Source organism: Oncorhynchus masou, chromosome 18 (genome assembly GCF_036934945.1).
Source record: "Oncorhynchus masou masou isolate Uvic2021 chromosome 18, UVic_Omas_1.1, whole genome shotgun sequence".
Lineage (NCBI taxonomy): Eukaryota > Metazoa > Chordata > Actinopteri > Salmoniformes > Salmonidae > Oncorhynchus > Oncorhynchus masou.
In genome coordinates this window covers 7,631,239-7,646,425 of record NC_088229.1, presented here as the reverse complement: position 1 = coordinate 7,646,425, position 15,187 = coordinate 7,631,239, and the positions used below count along the sequence as shown (strand labels likewise).

The 15,187-nt window shown below is 54.5% G+C and overlaps 1 protein-coding gene across 1 annotated transcript in view; it reads right to left on the bottom strand.

The window, feature by feature from the left end:
• LOC135503896 (arginine-glutamic acid dipeptide repeats protein-like) overlaps nt 1-15,187 on the bottom strand; it is a 263,662-nt gene that overhangs the window by 201,728 nt on the left and 46,747 nt on the right. The window lies entirely within an intron of this gene.

Sequence of the window (15,187 nt, the reverse complement as noted above, 5' to 3'; positions counted from 1 at the left end):
GCTAACTTGCAAAGCACAACAACTTTGGGAGTACCGGCCCATAGAACTCTGTAGGCTGCCCTCATGTGGCAAAAGGCAAAAACGCACATTCAGAGGAGAATAAATGTTCGGTCATTATTTTATATATATATATATATATATATATATTATTTTAATGGTCATTATTAAGACAATAGAAGCGTGACAAAATGTGTTAACGATTACACAGTGCAGGAAATGAAGAAGTTGATTCAAATGTGGGAAGTGAATTGCTGGAATTAAACAATTTGTGCAAATGAAAAAATGCTGTGTGCCTTAAGGACATAGAAGCCTGGCTCAAATAGAAGCTTGTCTCTAATAAGCATCTGTTGTGTTCAGTGACTTAAGCAAATAAATGCCCAGGCTATTAATTTGTTATGGTAAATAGGCTGTATGTGTGTGTGTGTGTGTGTGTGTGTGTGTGTGTGTGTGTGTGTGTGTGTGTGTGTGTGTGTGTGTGTGTGTGTGTGTGTGTGTGTCTTCACAGTCTACACTCTTCCATAAGGTATATTTTTATCAGTTTTTGAACTCTGATTTTACTGCTTGCATGAGTTACTTCAAATCAAATTGTATTAGTCACATGCGCTGAATACAACAGGTGTAGACGTCCCAGTGACATGGGGTACCGGTACAGAGTCAATGTGGAGGCTATATACAGGGGGTACTGGTACAGAGTCAATGTGGAGGCTATATACAGGGGGTACTGGTACAGAGTCAATGTGGAGGCTATATACAGGGGGTACTGGTACAGAGTCAATGTGGAGGCTATATTAACAGGGGGTACTGGTACAGAGTCAATGTGGAGGCTATATACAGGGGGTACCGGTACAGAGTCAATGTGGAGGCTATATACAGGGGGTACCGGTACAGAGTCAATGTGGAGGCTATATACAGGGGTACCGGTACAGAGTCAATGTGGAGGCTATATACAGGGGGTACCGGTACAGAGTCAATGTGGAGGCTATATACAGGGGGTACCGGTACAGAGTCAATGTGGAGGCTATATACAGGGGGTACCGGTACAGAGTCAATGTGGAGGCTATATACAGGGGGTACCGGTACAGAGTCAATGTGGAGGCTATATACAGGGTATTACGGTACTGAGTCAATGTGGAGGCTATATACAGGGGGTACCGGTACAGAGTCAATGTGGAGGCTATATACAGGGGGTACCGGTACAGAGTCAATGTGGAGGCTATATACAGGGGGTACCGGTACAGAGTCAATGTGGAGGCTATATACAGGGGGTACCGGTACAGAGTCAATGTGGAGGCTATATACAGGGGGTACCGGTACAGAGTCAATGTGGAGGCTATATACAGGGTATTACGGTACTGAGTCAATGTGGAGGCTATATACAGGGTATTACGGTACAGAGTCAATGTGTGTCCATGTAGGTAGAGTTATTTAAGTCGGGTTGCAAAGGGCTGGAAACGTTCCATGGGAAGTTAAGCCCGGGAATGTTGCATGAATTCATCAAAAAGTTAGCTTATAACAGTGAACCTTTTGGTTAAACTATCCCCAATTCAATAGAATTGCAACCCTCTGCATGCACACTGCATTTTTCCATCACATGTGCAACTGATTCTCAAGATCTTGCACACTACTGAGATGCTATAGAGCCCACACTACTTCACTGTCTGAGCCAAGGACTACATGCTTTCTGGTAAGTTTTGATTACAATACTGGGTGGGGTGAATATATTTTATGACATATGATTTTTTGTTAACTAGTAAATAGTAGCCTACAGCAAAGTGTGTTTACATGATTTCTAACTTGTTAACAAATTTCTGCTAGTTTGTTTTTGCTACCATGTGGGTTTTAGCTAGCTTGATCCCGCTAACTGAGGAGTGTTAATTCACCTGTTTCCATACATGTTTCATTTTAAAACATTTACCTTACAAATGATTTGTTTAATCTAACTGCTTAACTATTTATCTGTACCTATTTACCTGCATCCCACTGCTGGCATTTTTTACAAATGTTTTCTAATCTTTACAGGAAAATGGCACAGGCACTATCTGATGAGTTGAGACATTTCACTGCAGCTAATGTAGAAGGAAAAGCTGTGTACATTTGCAAATACCATGCCAAATCATGTGAAGAATGCAACAAAGATGCAGAATCATCTGGCCAAGTGCATAAAGTTCCCTCAGCGCTCAACAAGCAACCTCTGATAAATGTCCCTCTACTTCTATTCTAGGTAAAAATGATGAATCAGACACCTTATCGATAGCAACAGCTCATGGTCCTCCTGGAATCAGATGTTTTTTTGACTCAATGGAGGACCGTAGTCAGAGAAATGCTGATGAATGTTTTTGTTCCCCTCTGATGCTTACAGGCAATGTGTATCGGACAAGATTTCTGAATGTTATTTACCCAGCATACACCCCTCCAACCAGACATGCTTTGTCTACTAATTTGCTGGATGCAGAGTTCAGAGTTCAAGTGAAGGTCAAGCAAATCATAGAGAAAGCAGACTGTGTTACAATCATCTCTGATGATCGAATGCTGAAGGCAGTCATCAATGACCTTGGACCACAGAAGGTATTTGCACTGGTGACAGACAATGCTGCAAACAAGAACATCATGGCACTGAAAACAATGGATACATTCTACAAGAGAGCCAAGGAAATTGTTAGGTATGTGAAGGGTCATCAAGTTATAGCAGCAATCTGCCTCACCAAGCAAAGTGAGAAGAATAAGAGCACCACATTGAAGCTGCCCAGCAACACCCGTTGGGGTGGTGTTGTCATCATGTTTGACAGTCTCCTGGACGGGAAGGAGTCTCTCCAAGAAATGGCCTCATCACTTCTCAATACCATCTGCCAATATGGACAGCCCCATCAAGAGGATCCTCCTGGATGATGTATTTTGGGAGAGAGGGGTAAGCAGCCTGAAACTCCTGAAACCTATAGCAGTAGCCATTAAGGGAGACAAAGCCATCCTGTCTGATGTTCAGACTCTACTTGCAGATGTAAGAGAAGAAATCCGTACAGCCCTGCCCACTTCACTTGATCCAAGCAGAGGAAACTGCAGTTCTGAAATACATCAGAAAGCGTGAAGACTTCTACCTGAAGCCCAAACACACCACAGCGTACATGTTGGACCCCAAGTATGGCCATCTGGGCAAATTTGAGGCTTTTTGAGCCTGACAACGAGCCATCCTCAACAAGGTTGGAAAGTGACAGTGAAGATCAGGCCTCAGAGTCTGATGTTCAAGAGGTGGACATTGAGGAGGTCCAGGGAGAAGACATGGACGCCTGAGAGGAAGACAACCAAAGCTTTAGTTTCTAGACGGTCATTTTACAGATGTATGTTGAAAACATTTTTAGGAGATGCGATGGATCATTGGGGATCATTCAATATTCCCTTTCTTTTGTTGTTCAGTGAAATCATCCCATGTGAAGAGTCAATTCGTAACAAAATATGTTTGTTTTTCTGTTGGAAGGATTTAATCATTTGTAATTATGTCTACTTATGATGAGGCAAAAGGTTTATGTTTCTGTCCCCATATTATATGGTAAATATATCCAATGCAAAAAACAACAACATTTAAATGGTATTAATATTTGCATATATTTCCGTTAATTCCCATATATTTCCGTTAATTCCCATATATTTCCGTTAATTCCCATGGAAGGTTTCCACCTCTTAATATTCCCCAAAATGTGCACCCCTTGTGACTATGCATAGATGATAACAACAGAGTAGCAGCGGTGTGAAAGGGCGAGGGGGCAATACAAATAGTCTCCTACTTGATATGGAATAGAGTTTCATGTATTCATGGCTCTATGTAGTACTGTTCGCCTCCCATAGTCAGCAGCATAACGCCCTGTCAGCAGCATACCGCCCTGTCAGCAGCATACCGCCCTGCCCGCAGCATACCGCCCTAACAGCAGCATACCGCCCTGTCAGCAGCATACCGCCCTGTCAGCAGCATACCGCCCTGTCAGCAGCATACCGCCCTGTCAGCAGCATACCGCCCTGTCAGCAGCATACCGCCCTGCCAGCAGCATACCGCCCTGCCCGCAGCATACCGCCCTGCCCGCAGCATACCGCCCTGTCAGCAGCATACCGCCCTGTCAGCAGCATACCGCCCTAACAGCAGCATACCGCCCTGTCAGCAGCATACCGCCCTGCCCGCAGCATACCGCCCTGTCAGCAGCATACCGCCCTGTCAGCAGCATACCGCCCTGCCCGCAGCATACCGCCCTGCCCGCAGCATACCGCCCTGCCAGCAGCATACCGCCCTGTCAGTAGCATACCGCCCTGTCAGCAGCATACCGCCCTGTCAGCAGCATACCGCCCTGCCCGCAGCATACCGCCCTGCCCGCAGCATACCGCCCTGCCCGCAGCATACCGCCCTGTCCGCAGCATACCGCCCTGTCCGCAGCATACCGCCCTGTCAGCAGCATACCGCCCTGCCCGCAGCATACCGCCCTGCCCGCAGCATATCGCCCTGCCCGCAGCATACCGCCCTGTCAGCAGCATACCGCCCTGTCAGCAGCATACCGCCCTGCCCGCAGCATACCGCCCTGTCAGCAGCATACCGCCCTGTCAGCAGCATACCGCCCTGTCAGCAGCATACCGCCCTGTCAGCAGCATACCGCCCTGTCAGCAGCATACCGCCCTAACAGCAGCATACCGCCCTGTCAGCAGCATACCGCCCTGTCAGCAGCATACCGCCCTGTCAGCAGCATACCGCCCTGCCCGCAGCATACCGCCCTGTCAGCAGCATACCGCCCTGTCAGCAGCATACCGCCCTGTCAGCAGCATACCGCCCTGTCAGCAGCATACCGCCCTGTCAGCAGCATACCGCCCTGCCCGCAGCATACCGCCCTGCCCGCAGCATACCGCCCTGCCCGCAGCATACCGCCCTGTCCGCAGCATACCGCCCTGTCCGCAGCATGTATGCCCTGCCCGCAGCATACCGCCCTGCCCGCAGCATACCGCCCTGTCAGCAGCATACCGCCCTGTCAGCAGCATACCGCCCTGTCAGCAGCATACCGCCCTGTCAGCAGCATACCGCCCTGCCCGCAAATACCGCCCCATGTCAGCAGCATACCGCCCTGTCAGCAGCATACCGCCCTGCCCGCAGCATACCGCCCTGCCCGCAGCATACCGCCCTGTCAGCAGCATACCGCCCTGTCAGCAGCATACCGCCCTGCCCGCAGCATACCGCCCTGTCAGCAGCATACCGCCCTGTCAGCAGCATACCGCCCTGTCAGCAGCATACCGCCCTGCCCGCAGCATACCGCCCTGCCCGCAGCATACCGCCCTGCCCGCAGCATACCGCCCTGTCAGCAGCATACCGCCCTGCCCGCAGCATACCGCCCTGTCAGCAGCATACCGCCCTGCCCGCAGCATACCGCCCTGCCCGCAGCATACCGCCCTGTCAGCAGCATACCGCCCTAACAGCAGCATACCGCCCTAACAGCAGCATACCGCCCTGCCCGCAGCATACCGCCCTGTCAGCAGCATACCGCCCTGTCCGCAGCATACCGCCCTGTCCGCAGCATACCGCCCTGTCAGCAGCATACCGCCCTAACAGCAGCATACCGCCCTGTCAGCAGCATACCGCCCTGTCAGCAGCATACCGCCCTGTCAGCAGCATACCGCCCTGTCCGCAGCATACCGCCCTGTCAGCAGCATACCGCCCTAACAGCAGCATACCGCCCTGTCAGCAGCATACCGCCCTAACAGCAGCATACCGCCCTGTCAGCAGCATACCGCCCTGTCAGCAGCATACCGCCCTGTCCGCAGCATACCGCCCTGCCCGCAGCATACCGCCCTGTCAGCAGCATACCGCCCTGTCAGCAGCATACCGCCCTGTCAGCAGCATACCGCCCTGTCAGCAGCATACCGCCCTGCCCGCAGCATACCGCCCTGCCCGCAGCATACCGCCCTGTCCGCAGCATACCGCCCTGCCCGCAGCATACCGCCCTGCCCGCAGCATACCGCCCTGTCAGCAGCATACCGCCCTGTCAGCAGCATACCGCCCTGTCAGCAGCATACCGCCCTGTCAGCAGCATACCGCCCTGCCCGCAGCATACCGCCCTGTCAGCAGCATACCCCCTGTCAGCAGCATACCGCCCTGCCCGCAGCATACCGCCCTGCCCGCAGCATACCGCCCTGTCAGCAGCATACCGCCCTGTCAGCAGCATACCGCCCTGCCCGCAGCATACCGCCCTGACAGCAGCATACCGCCCTGTCAGCAGCATACCGCCCTGTCAGCAGCATACCGCCCTGCCCGCAGCATACCGCCCTGCCCGCAGCATACCGCCCTGCCCGCAGCATACCGCCCTGTCAGCAGCATACCGCCCTGCCCGCAGCATACCGCCCTGTCAGCAGCATACCGCCCTGCCCGCAGCATACCGCCCTGCCCGCAGCATACCGCCCTAACAGCAGCATACCGCCCTAACAGCAGCATACCGCCCTGCCCGCAGCATACCGCCCTGTCAGCAGCATACCGCCCTGTCCGCAGCATACCGCCCTGTCCGCAGCATACCGCCCTGTCAGCAGCATACCGCCCTAACAGCAGCATACCGCCCTGTCAGCAGCATACCGCCCTGTCAGCAGCATACCGCCCTGTCAGCAGCATACCGCCCTGCCCGCAGCATACCGCCCTGTCAGCAGCATACCGCCCTAACAGCAGCATACCGCCCTGTCAGCAGCATACCGCCCTAACAGCAGCATACCGCCCTGTCAGCAGCATACCGCCCTGTCAGCAGCATACCGCCCTGTCAGCAGCATACCGCCCTGTCAGCAGCATACCGCCCTGCCAGCAGCATACCGCCCTGTCAGCAGCATACCGCCCTGTCAGCAGCATACCGCCCTAACAGCAGCATACCGCCCTGTCAGCAGCATACCGCCCTAACAGCAGCATACCGCCCTGTCAGCAGCATACCGCCCTGTCAGCAGCATACCGCCCTGTCAGCAGCATACCGCCCTGTCAGCAGCATACCGCCCTGCCAGCAGCATACCGCCCTGTCAGCAGCATACCGCCCTGTCAGCAGCATACCGCCCTGCCCGCAGCATACCGCCCTGCCAGCAGCATACCGCCCTGCCCGCAGCATACCGCCCTGTCAGCAGCATACCGCCCTGTCAGCAGCATACCGCCCTGTCAGCAGCATACCGCCCTGTCAGCAGCATACCGCCCTAACAGCAGCATACCGCCCTAACAGCAGCATACCACCCTAACAGCAGCATACCACCCTAACAGCAGCATACCACCCTAACAGCAGCATACCACCCTAACAGCAGCATACCGCCCTGCCCGCAGCATACCGCCCTGTCAGCAGCATACCACCCTGCGTCCCACTGCTGACTTGCCTCTAAAGCTAAGCAGGGTTGTTCCTGTTTGGTGCCTGGATGGGAGATCAGATGCTGATGAAAGTGGTGTTGGAGGGCTAGTAAAATAAAATATCCCAATTGCCCCTTGGCAGTGAATGGGGACATTGCCCTGTGTTGGGTGCTGTCTTTCAGATGGGATGTTAAACGGGTGTCCTGACTCACTGTGGTCACTAAAGATCCCATGGTACTTATCGTAAGGGTAGGGGTGTTAACCCTTGGTGTTCTGGCTAAATTCCCAATCTGACCCTCATACCATCACAGTCACCTAATCATCCCCAGCTTCATCCCCCTCAACTCCTCTGTTACTATTCCCCAGGTCGTTGGTGTAAAATGAGAACGTGTTCTCAGTCAACTTACCTGGTAACATAAGGGTTAAATAATTAATAATAACATCATTCTTCCAAAATTTTACTCAGTGTTGGTTGGCTGATTTGGTTGGCTGTTTAAGCCAGTAGAAAGAGGGCTTTACTATTCTTAGGTAGAGTGACTTTAACTTCCCTCCAGGCCTGGGGGGGGCACACTTTCTCGTAGGCTTGGATTGAAGAGCTGGCCAATAGGAGTGGCCAGCTCTTCATCCACTCTATCACCCCCCCTCTACATCCCCCCCCTCTACACCCCCCCTAGCCAAGTTGTCAGAACCCAGTGGCTTGTCATTGTTGATAGAAAATAATATATTTTATATTTTTTTGACCTCTTCCACACAACTTTATGGAATTCAAAATTACAATGCTTTTGTCATAATTTGGTCAGTAACACATGAATGTGTAGGTTCAGAGTGTATCGTTGGCACGGCATGCCTAAACGTATCAATCTTGCCAATGAACAAAGTATTAAAAGTAGTTGGGTTTTGTGATGAATGAGCCATCTTGATTCAATGGACGATGGAGCAGAGTTTGAATGATGAAGCCTCGTTTGAGGATACAGAGAAGATGTGATGACCCCTCTCCATCTTGTGTCTGTAGAGAAGAGGACAGCCTCAGCCCAGCCGCTAGGATCCTGTCTCAATCACATCACAGCTATTTTAAGATTCCCTGACAGGAGTATGACTCAATGACTGACCTCTCTACCCCCATACCCAGGAAGAGACCGACTGACCTCTCTACCCCCATACCCAGGAAGAGACCGACTGACCTCTCTACCCCCATACCCAGGAAGAGACCGACTGACCTCTCTACCCCCATACCCAGGAAGAGACCGACTGACCTCTCTACCCCCATACCCAGGAAGAGACCGACTGACCTCTCTACCCCCATACCCAGGAAGAGACCGACTGACCTCTCTACCCCCATACCCAGGAAGAGACCGACTGACCTCTCTACCCCCATACCCAGGAAGAGACCGACTGACCTCTCTACCCCCATACCCAGGAAGAGACCGACTGACCTCTCTACCCCCATACCCAGGAAGAGACCGACTGACCTCTCTACCCCCATACCCAGGAAGAGACCGACTGACCTCTCTACCCCCATACCCAGGAAGAGACCGACTGACCTCTCTACCCCCATACCCAGGAAGAGACCGACTGACCTCTCTACCCCATACCCAGGAAGAGACCGACTGACCTCTCTACCCCCATACCCAGGAAGAGACCGACTGACCTCTCTACCCCCATACCCAGGAAGAGACCGACTGACCTCTCTACCCCCATACCCAGGAAGAGACCGACTGACCTCTCTACCCCCATACCCAGGAAGAGACCGACTGACCTCTCTACCCCCATACCCAGGAAGAGACCGACTGACCTCTCTACCCCCATACCCAGGAAGAGACCGACTGACCTCTCTACCCCCATACCCAGGAAGAGACCGACTGACCTCTCTACCCCCATACCCAGGAAGAGACCGACTGACCTCTCTACCCCCATACCCAGGAAGAGACCGACTGACCTCTCTACCCCCATACCCAGGAAGAGACCGACTGACCTCTCTACCCCCATACCCAGGAAGAGACCGACTGACCTCTCTACCCCCATACCCAGGAAGAGACCGACTGACCTCTCTACCCCCATACCCAGGAAGAGACCGACTGACCTCTCTACCCCATACCCAGGAAGAGACCGACTGACCTCTCTACCCCCATACCCAGGAAGAGACCGACTGACCTCTCTACCCCATACCCAGGAAGAGACCGACTGACCTCTCCACCCCCAAGCCATCAGACTGCTGAACAGCTTCTACCCCCAAGCCCTCAGACTGCTGAACAGCTTCTACCCCCAAGCCATCAGACTGCTGAACAGCTTCTACCCCCAAGCCATTAGACTGCTGAACAGCTTCTACCCCCAAACCCTCAGACTGCTGAACAGCTTCTACCCCCAAGCCCTCAGACTGCTGAACAGCTTCTACCCCCAAGCCATCAGACTGCTGAACAGCTTCTACCCCCAAGCCAGAGTCTTTTGGACTTTGTTGCTCCGCTCAGCGGTTTCTATTCTTGAGTGAAATACAGGAATTCGTCAAACACTAATGATCCCACAGCAGGTTGAGAAACTAGCCTACGTTCCATCCATCTTTCCTCACCAGCGGTACTGAAAATACAAACTAGAGAAATTCAACAGCAGCATGACCCCATACCAGGCTTCATGTGAGAGTATTATTGTCCACTCTGCTAGTCTACAGAGAAGACTGATTGGCAGCGTCTTCACGTGCCCGTCCACATCTCTTCTTCTCTGTCCGTCTCCCCTCTCTCCTCCCCATCTCTTCTTCTCTGTCCGTCTCCCCTCTCTCCTCCCCATCTCCTCTTCTCTGTCCGTCTCCCCTCTCTCCTCCCCATCTCTTCTTCTCTGTCCGTCTCCCCTCTCTCCTCCCCATCTCTTCTTCTCTGTCCGTCTCCTCTCTCTCCTCGCCATCTCTTCTTCTCTGTCCGTCTCCCCTCTCTCCGTCTCCCCTCTCTCCTCCCCATCTCCTCTTCTCTGTCCGTCTCCCCTCTCTCCTCCCCATCTCTTCTTCTCTGTCCGTCTCCCCTCTCTCCTCTCCTCTCTCTCCTCCTTCATCTCTTCTTCTCTGTCCGTCTCCCCTCTCTCCTCCCCATCTCTTCTTCTCTGTCCGTCTCCCCTCTCTCCTCTCCTCTCTCTCCTCCTTCATCTCTTCTTCTCTGTCCGTCTCCCCTCTCTCCTCCCCATCTCCTCTTCTCTGTCCGTCTCCCCTCTCTCCTCCCCATCTCTTCTTCTCTGTCCGTCTCCTCTCTCTCCTCGCCATCTCTTCTTCTCTGTCCGTCTCCCCTCTCTCCTCCCCATCTCTTCTTCTCTGTCCGTCTCCCCTCTCTCCTCCCCATCTCCTCTTCTCTGTCCGTCTCCCCTCTCTCCTCCCCATCTCTTCTTCTCTGTCCGTCTCCCCTCTCTCCTCTCCTCTCTCTCCTCCTTCATCTCTTCTTCTCTGTCCGTCTCCTCTCTCTCCTCCCCGTCTCCTCTCTCTCCTCCCCATCTCCTCTTCTCTGTCCGTCTCCCCTCTCTCCTCCCCATCTCTTCTCTGACCGTCTCCCCTCCCCTTCTCTGTCCGTCTCCTCTCTCTCCTCCCCATCTCCGCCTCTCTGTCCGTCTCCCCTCTCTCCTCCCCATCTCCTCTTCTCTGTCCGTCTCCCCTCCCCATCTCCTCTTCTCTGTCCGTCTCCTCTCTCTCCTCCCCATCTCTTCTTCTCTGTCCGTCTCCCCTCTCTCCTCCCCATCTCCTCTTCTCTGTCCGTCTCCCCTCTCTCCTCTCCTCTCTCTCCCCCCTCTCTCCTCTGTCCGTCTCCTCTCTCTCCTCCCCATCTCTCCTCTGTCCGTCTCCTCTCTCTCCTCCCCATCTCTTCTCTGTCCGTCTCCCTCTCTCCTCTCTCTCCCTCCCCATCTCTTCTTCTCTGTCCGTCTCCCCTCTCTCCTCTCCATCTCCTCTTCTCTGTCCGTCTCCCCTCCTCCCCATCTCCTCTTCTCTGTCCGTCTCCCCTCTCTCCTCTCCACCCCATCTCCCCTTCTCTGTCCGTCTCCCCTCTCTCCTCTCCTCCCCATCTCTTCTCTGTCTGTCTCCCCTCTCTCCTCCCCATCTCTTCTTCTCTGTCCGTCTCCCCATCTCTTCTTCTCTGTCAGTCTCCCCATCTCTTCTCTGTCCGTCTCCCCTCTCTCTCCTCTCCATCTCTTCTCTGTCCGTCTCCCCTCTCTCCTCTCCTCTCTCTCCTCCCCATCTCTTCTCTGTCCGTCTCCCCTCTCTCCTCTCCTCTCTCCTCCCCATCTCTTCTCTGTCCGTCTCCCCTCTCTCCTCTCCTCTCGCTCCTCCCCATCTCTTCTCTGTCCGTCTCCCCTCTCTCCTCTCCTCTCGCTCCTCCCCATCTCTTCTCTGTGCGTCTCCCCTCTCTCCTCTCCTCTCTCTCCTCCCCATCTCTTCTCTGTCCGTCTCCGCTCTCTCCTCTCCTCTCTCTCCTTCCTCCTCTCCTCTCTCTCCTCCCCATCTCTTCTCTGTTCGTCTCCCCTCTCCTCTCTCTCCTCCCCATCTCTTCTCTGTCCGTCTCCCCTCTCCTCTCTCTCCTCCCCATCTCTTCTCTGTCCGTCTCCCCTCTCCTCTCTCTCCTCCCCATCTATTCTCTGTCCGTCTCCCCTCTCTCTCCTCCCCATCTATTCTCTGTCCGTCTCCCCTCTCTCTCCTCCCCATCTCTTCTCTGTCCGTCTCCCCTCTCTCCTCTCCTCTCTCTCCTCCCCATCTCTTCTCTGTCCGTCTCCGCTCTCCTCTCTCTCCTCCCCATCTCTTCTCTGTCCGTCTCCCCTCTCTCCTCTCCTCTCTCTCCTCCCCATCTCCTCTTCTCTGTCCGTCTCCCCTCTCTCCTCCCCATCTCCTCTGTCCGTCTCCCCTCTCTCCTCTCCTGTCTCTCCTCCCCATCTCTTCTCTGTCCGTCTCCCCTCTCTCCTCTCCTGTCTCTCCTCCCCATCTCTTCTCTGTCTGTCTCCCCTCTCCTCTCCTGTCTCTCCTCCCCATCTCTTCTCTGTCTGTCTCCCCTCTCTCCTCTCCTCTCTCTCCTCCCCATCTCCTCTTCTCTGTCCGTCTCCTCTCTCCTCCCCATCTCCTCTGTCCGTCTCCCCTCTCTCCTCTTCTCTCTCTCCTCCCATCTCTTCTCTGTCCGTCTCCCCTCTCTCCTCTCCTGTCTCTCCTCCCCATCTCTTCTCTGTCCGTCTCCCCTCTCTCCTCTCTCTCTCTCTCCTCCCCATCTCCTCTTCTCTGTCCGTCTCCCCTCTCTCCTCCCCATCTCTTCTCTGTCCGTCTCCCCTCTCCCTCCCCATCTCTTCTCTGTCCTCCTCCCCATCTCCCTCTCTCTCCTCCCCATCTCTCTCTCTGTCCGTCTCCCCTCTCCTCTCCTCTCTCTCTCTCCCCATCTCTTCTCTGTCCGTCTCCCTCTCTCTCCTCTCCTCTCTCCTCCCCATCTCTTCTCTGTCCATCTCCCTCTCTCTCTCTCCTCTCTCCTCCCCATCTCTTCTCTGTCCGTCTCCCCTCTCTCCTCTCTCTCTCCTCCTCCTCTCTCCCCTCTCCCCTCTCTCCTCCCCTCTCCCCTCTCTCTCCTCTCCCCTCTCCTCCCCTCCTCCCCATCTCTCTCGTCTCCCCTCTCTCCTCTCCTCTCTTCTCTGTCCGTCTCCCCCCTCCTCTCCTCTCTCCCCTCTCCTCCTCCCCATCTCCCTCTGTCCGTCTCCTCTCCCCTCTGTCCGTCTCCTCTCCCCTCTCTCCTCTCCATCTCTTCTCTGTCCGTCACCCCTCCTCTCCTCTCTCTCCTCCCCATCTCTTCTCTGTCCGTCTCCCCTCTCTCCTCCTCCTCTCTCCTCTCTGTCCGTCTCCCCTCTCTCCACTCTCCTCTCTGTCCGTCTCCCCTCTCTCCTCTCTCTCCTCCCCATCTCTTCTGTCCGTCTCCCCTCTCTCCTCTCCTCTCTCTCCTCCCCCTCCCCATCTCTTCTCTGTCCGTCTCCCCTCTCTCCTCCTCCCCTCTCCTCCTCCCCTCTTCTCTCCTCTCTCCTCTCCCCTCTGTCAGTCTCCCCTCTCTCCTCCGCCTCCCCATCTCTTCTCTGTCAGTCTCCCCTCTCTCCTCTCCTCTCTCTCCTCCGCCTCCCCATCTCTTCTCTGTCAGTCTCCCCTCTCTCCTCTCTCTCCTCCCCCTCCCCATCTCTTCTCTGTCCGTCTCCTCTCCTCTCTCTCTCCTCCTCCCCTCTTCTCTCCTCTCCTCTCCCCTCTCTCCTCTCTCTCCTCTGTCAGTCTCCCCTCTCTCCTCTCCTCTCTCTCCTCCCCCGCCCCATCTCTTCTCTGTCCGTCTCCTCTCTTTGTCCTCCCTCTTGATCTCTCCCTCTTCTCTTTTCACGTCAGCTGACAGTGAGAGTGATGCCACTGTAAATAGAGAGGCTGTCTGGGCTCTGTGCTCCATCTCCCCCTCTCTCTCCTCCCCTCTCTTCTTCTATGTCAGCAGACAGTGAGAGTGATGCCACTAAATACAGAGGCTGGTGTGCATCCCAAATGGCACCATGGTCCCTATGTATTTCACTACTTTTGACTAGGGCTAATAGAGTACTATGTAGGGAATAGGGTGCCATTTGGGACAACACCAAACTCTGGGCCCACTCCACTATGCTGTGTTTTATATGCCTGGCATGACAGCTTTTGATGCTGTCCAGAATCAAACATGCGGGTGCAGGAAAGCCTGTATTCCCTTTAATAAACTGCCAGACGGGGGGGAGAGAGAGAGAGAGACAGAGGTAAGAGAGCAAGAGAGAGCGAGAGAGCGAGAAAGAGAGCGAGAGAGCGAGAAAGAGAGCGAGAGAGCGAGAAAGAGAGCGAGAGCGAGAGAGCGAGCGAGAGCGCGAGAGAGCGAGAAAGAGAGCGAGAGCGAGAAAGAGAGCGAGAGCGAGAAAGAGAGCGAGAGCGAGAGCGAGAAAGAGAGCAAGAGAGCGAGAGAGCGAGAGCGAGAGAGCGAGAGCGAGAAAGAGAGCGAGAAAGAGAGCGAGAAAGAGAGCGAGAAAGAGAGCGAGAAAGAGAGCGAGAAAGAGAGCGAGAAAGAGAGCGAGAAAGAGAGCGAGAAAGAGAGCGAGGTACAGGAGAGCGAGGTACAGGAGAGCGAGGTACAGGAGAGCGAGGTACAGGAGAGCGAGGTACAGGAGAGCGAGGTACAGGAGAGCGAGGTACAGGAGAGCGAGGTACAGGAGAGCGAGGTACAGGAGAGCGAGGTACAGGAGAGCGAGGTACAGGAGAGCGAGGTACAGGAGAGCGAGGTACAGGAGAGCGAGGTACAGGAGAGCGAGGTACAGGAGAGCGAGGTACAGGAGAGCGAGGTACAGGAGAGCGAGGTACAGGAGAGCGAGGTACAGGAGAGCGAGGTACAGGAGAGCGAGGTACAGGAGAGCGAGGTACAGGAGAGCGAGGTACAGGAGAGCGAGGTACAGGAGAGCGAGGTACAGGAGAGCGAGGTACAGGAGAGCAAGGTACAGGAGAGCGAGGTACAGGAGAGCGAGGTACAGGAGAGCGAGGTACAGGAGAGCGAGGTACAGGAGAGCGAGGTACAGGAGAGCGAGGTACAGGAGAGCGAGGTACGGAGAGCGAGGTACGGAGAGCGAGGTACGGAGAGCGAGGTACAGGAGAGCGAGGTACAGGAGAGCGAGGTACAGGAGAGCGAGGTACAGGAGAGCAAGATATAGAGAGAGCAAGATATAGAGAGAGAGGTATAGGAGAGCGAGGTATAGAGAGCAAGGTATAGAGAGCAAGGTATAGAAAGCGAGGTATAGAGAGCGAGGTATAGAGAGAGGTAGAGAGCGAGGTATAGGAGAGAGAAAGAGGCAGAGAGAGGTATAGAGAGAGAGGTATAGGAGAGAGAAAGAGGCAGA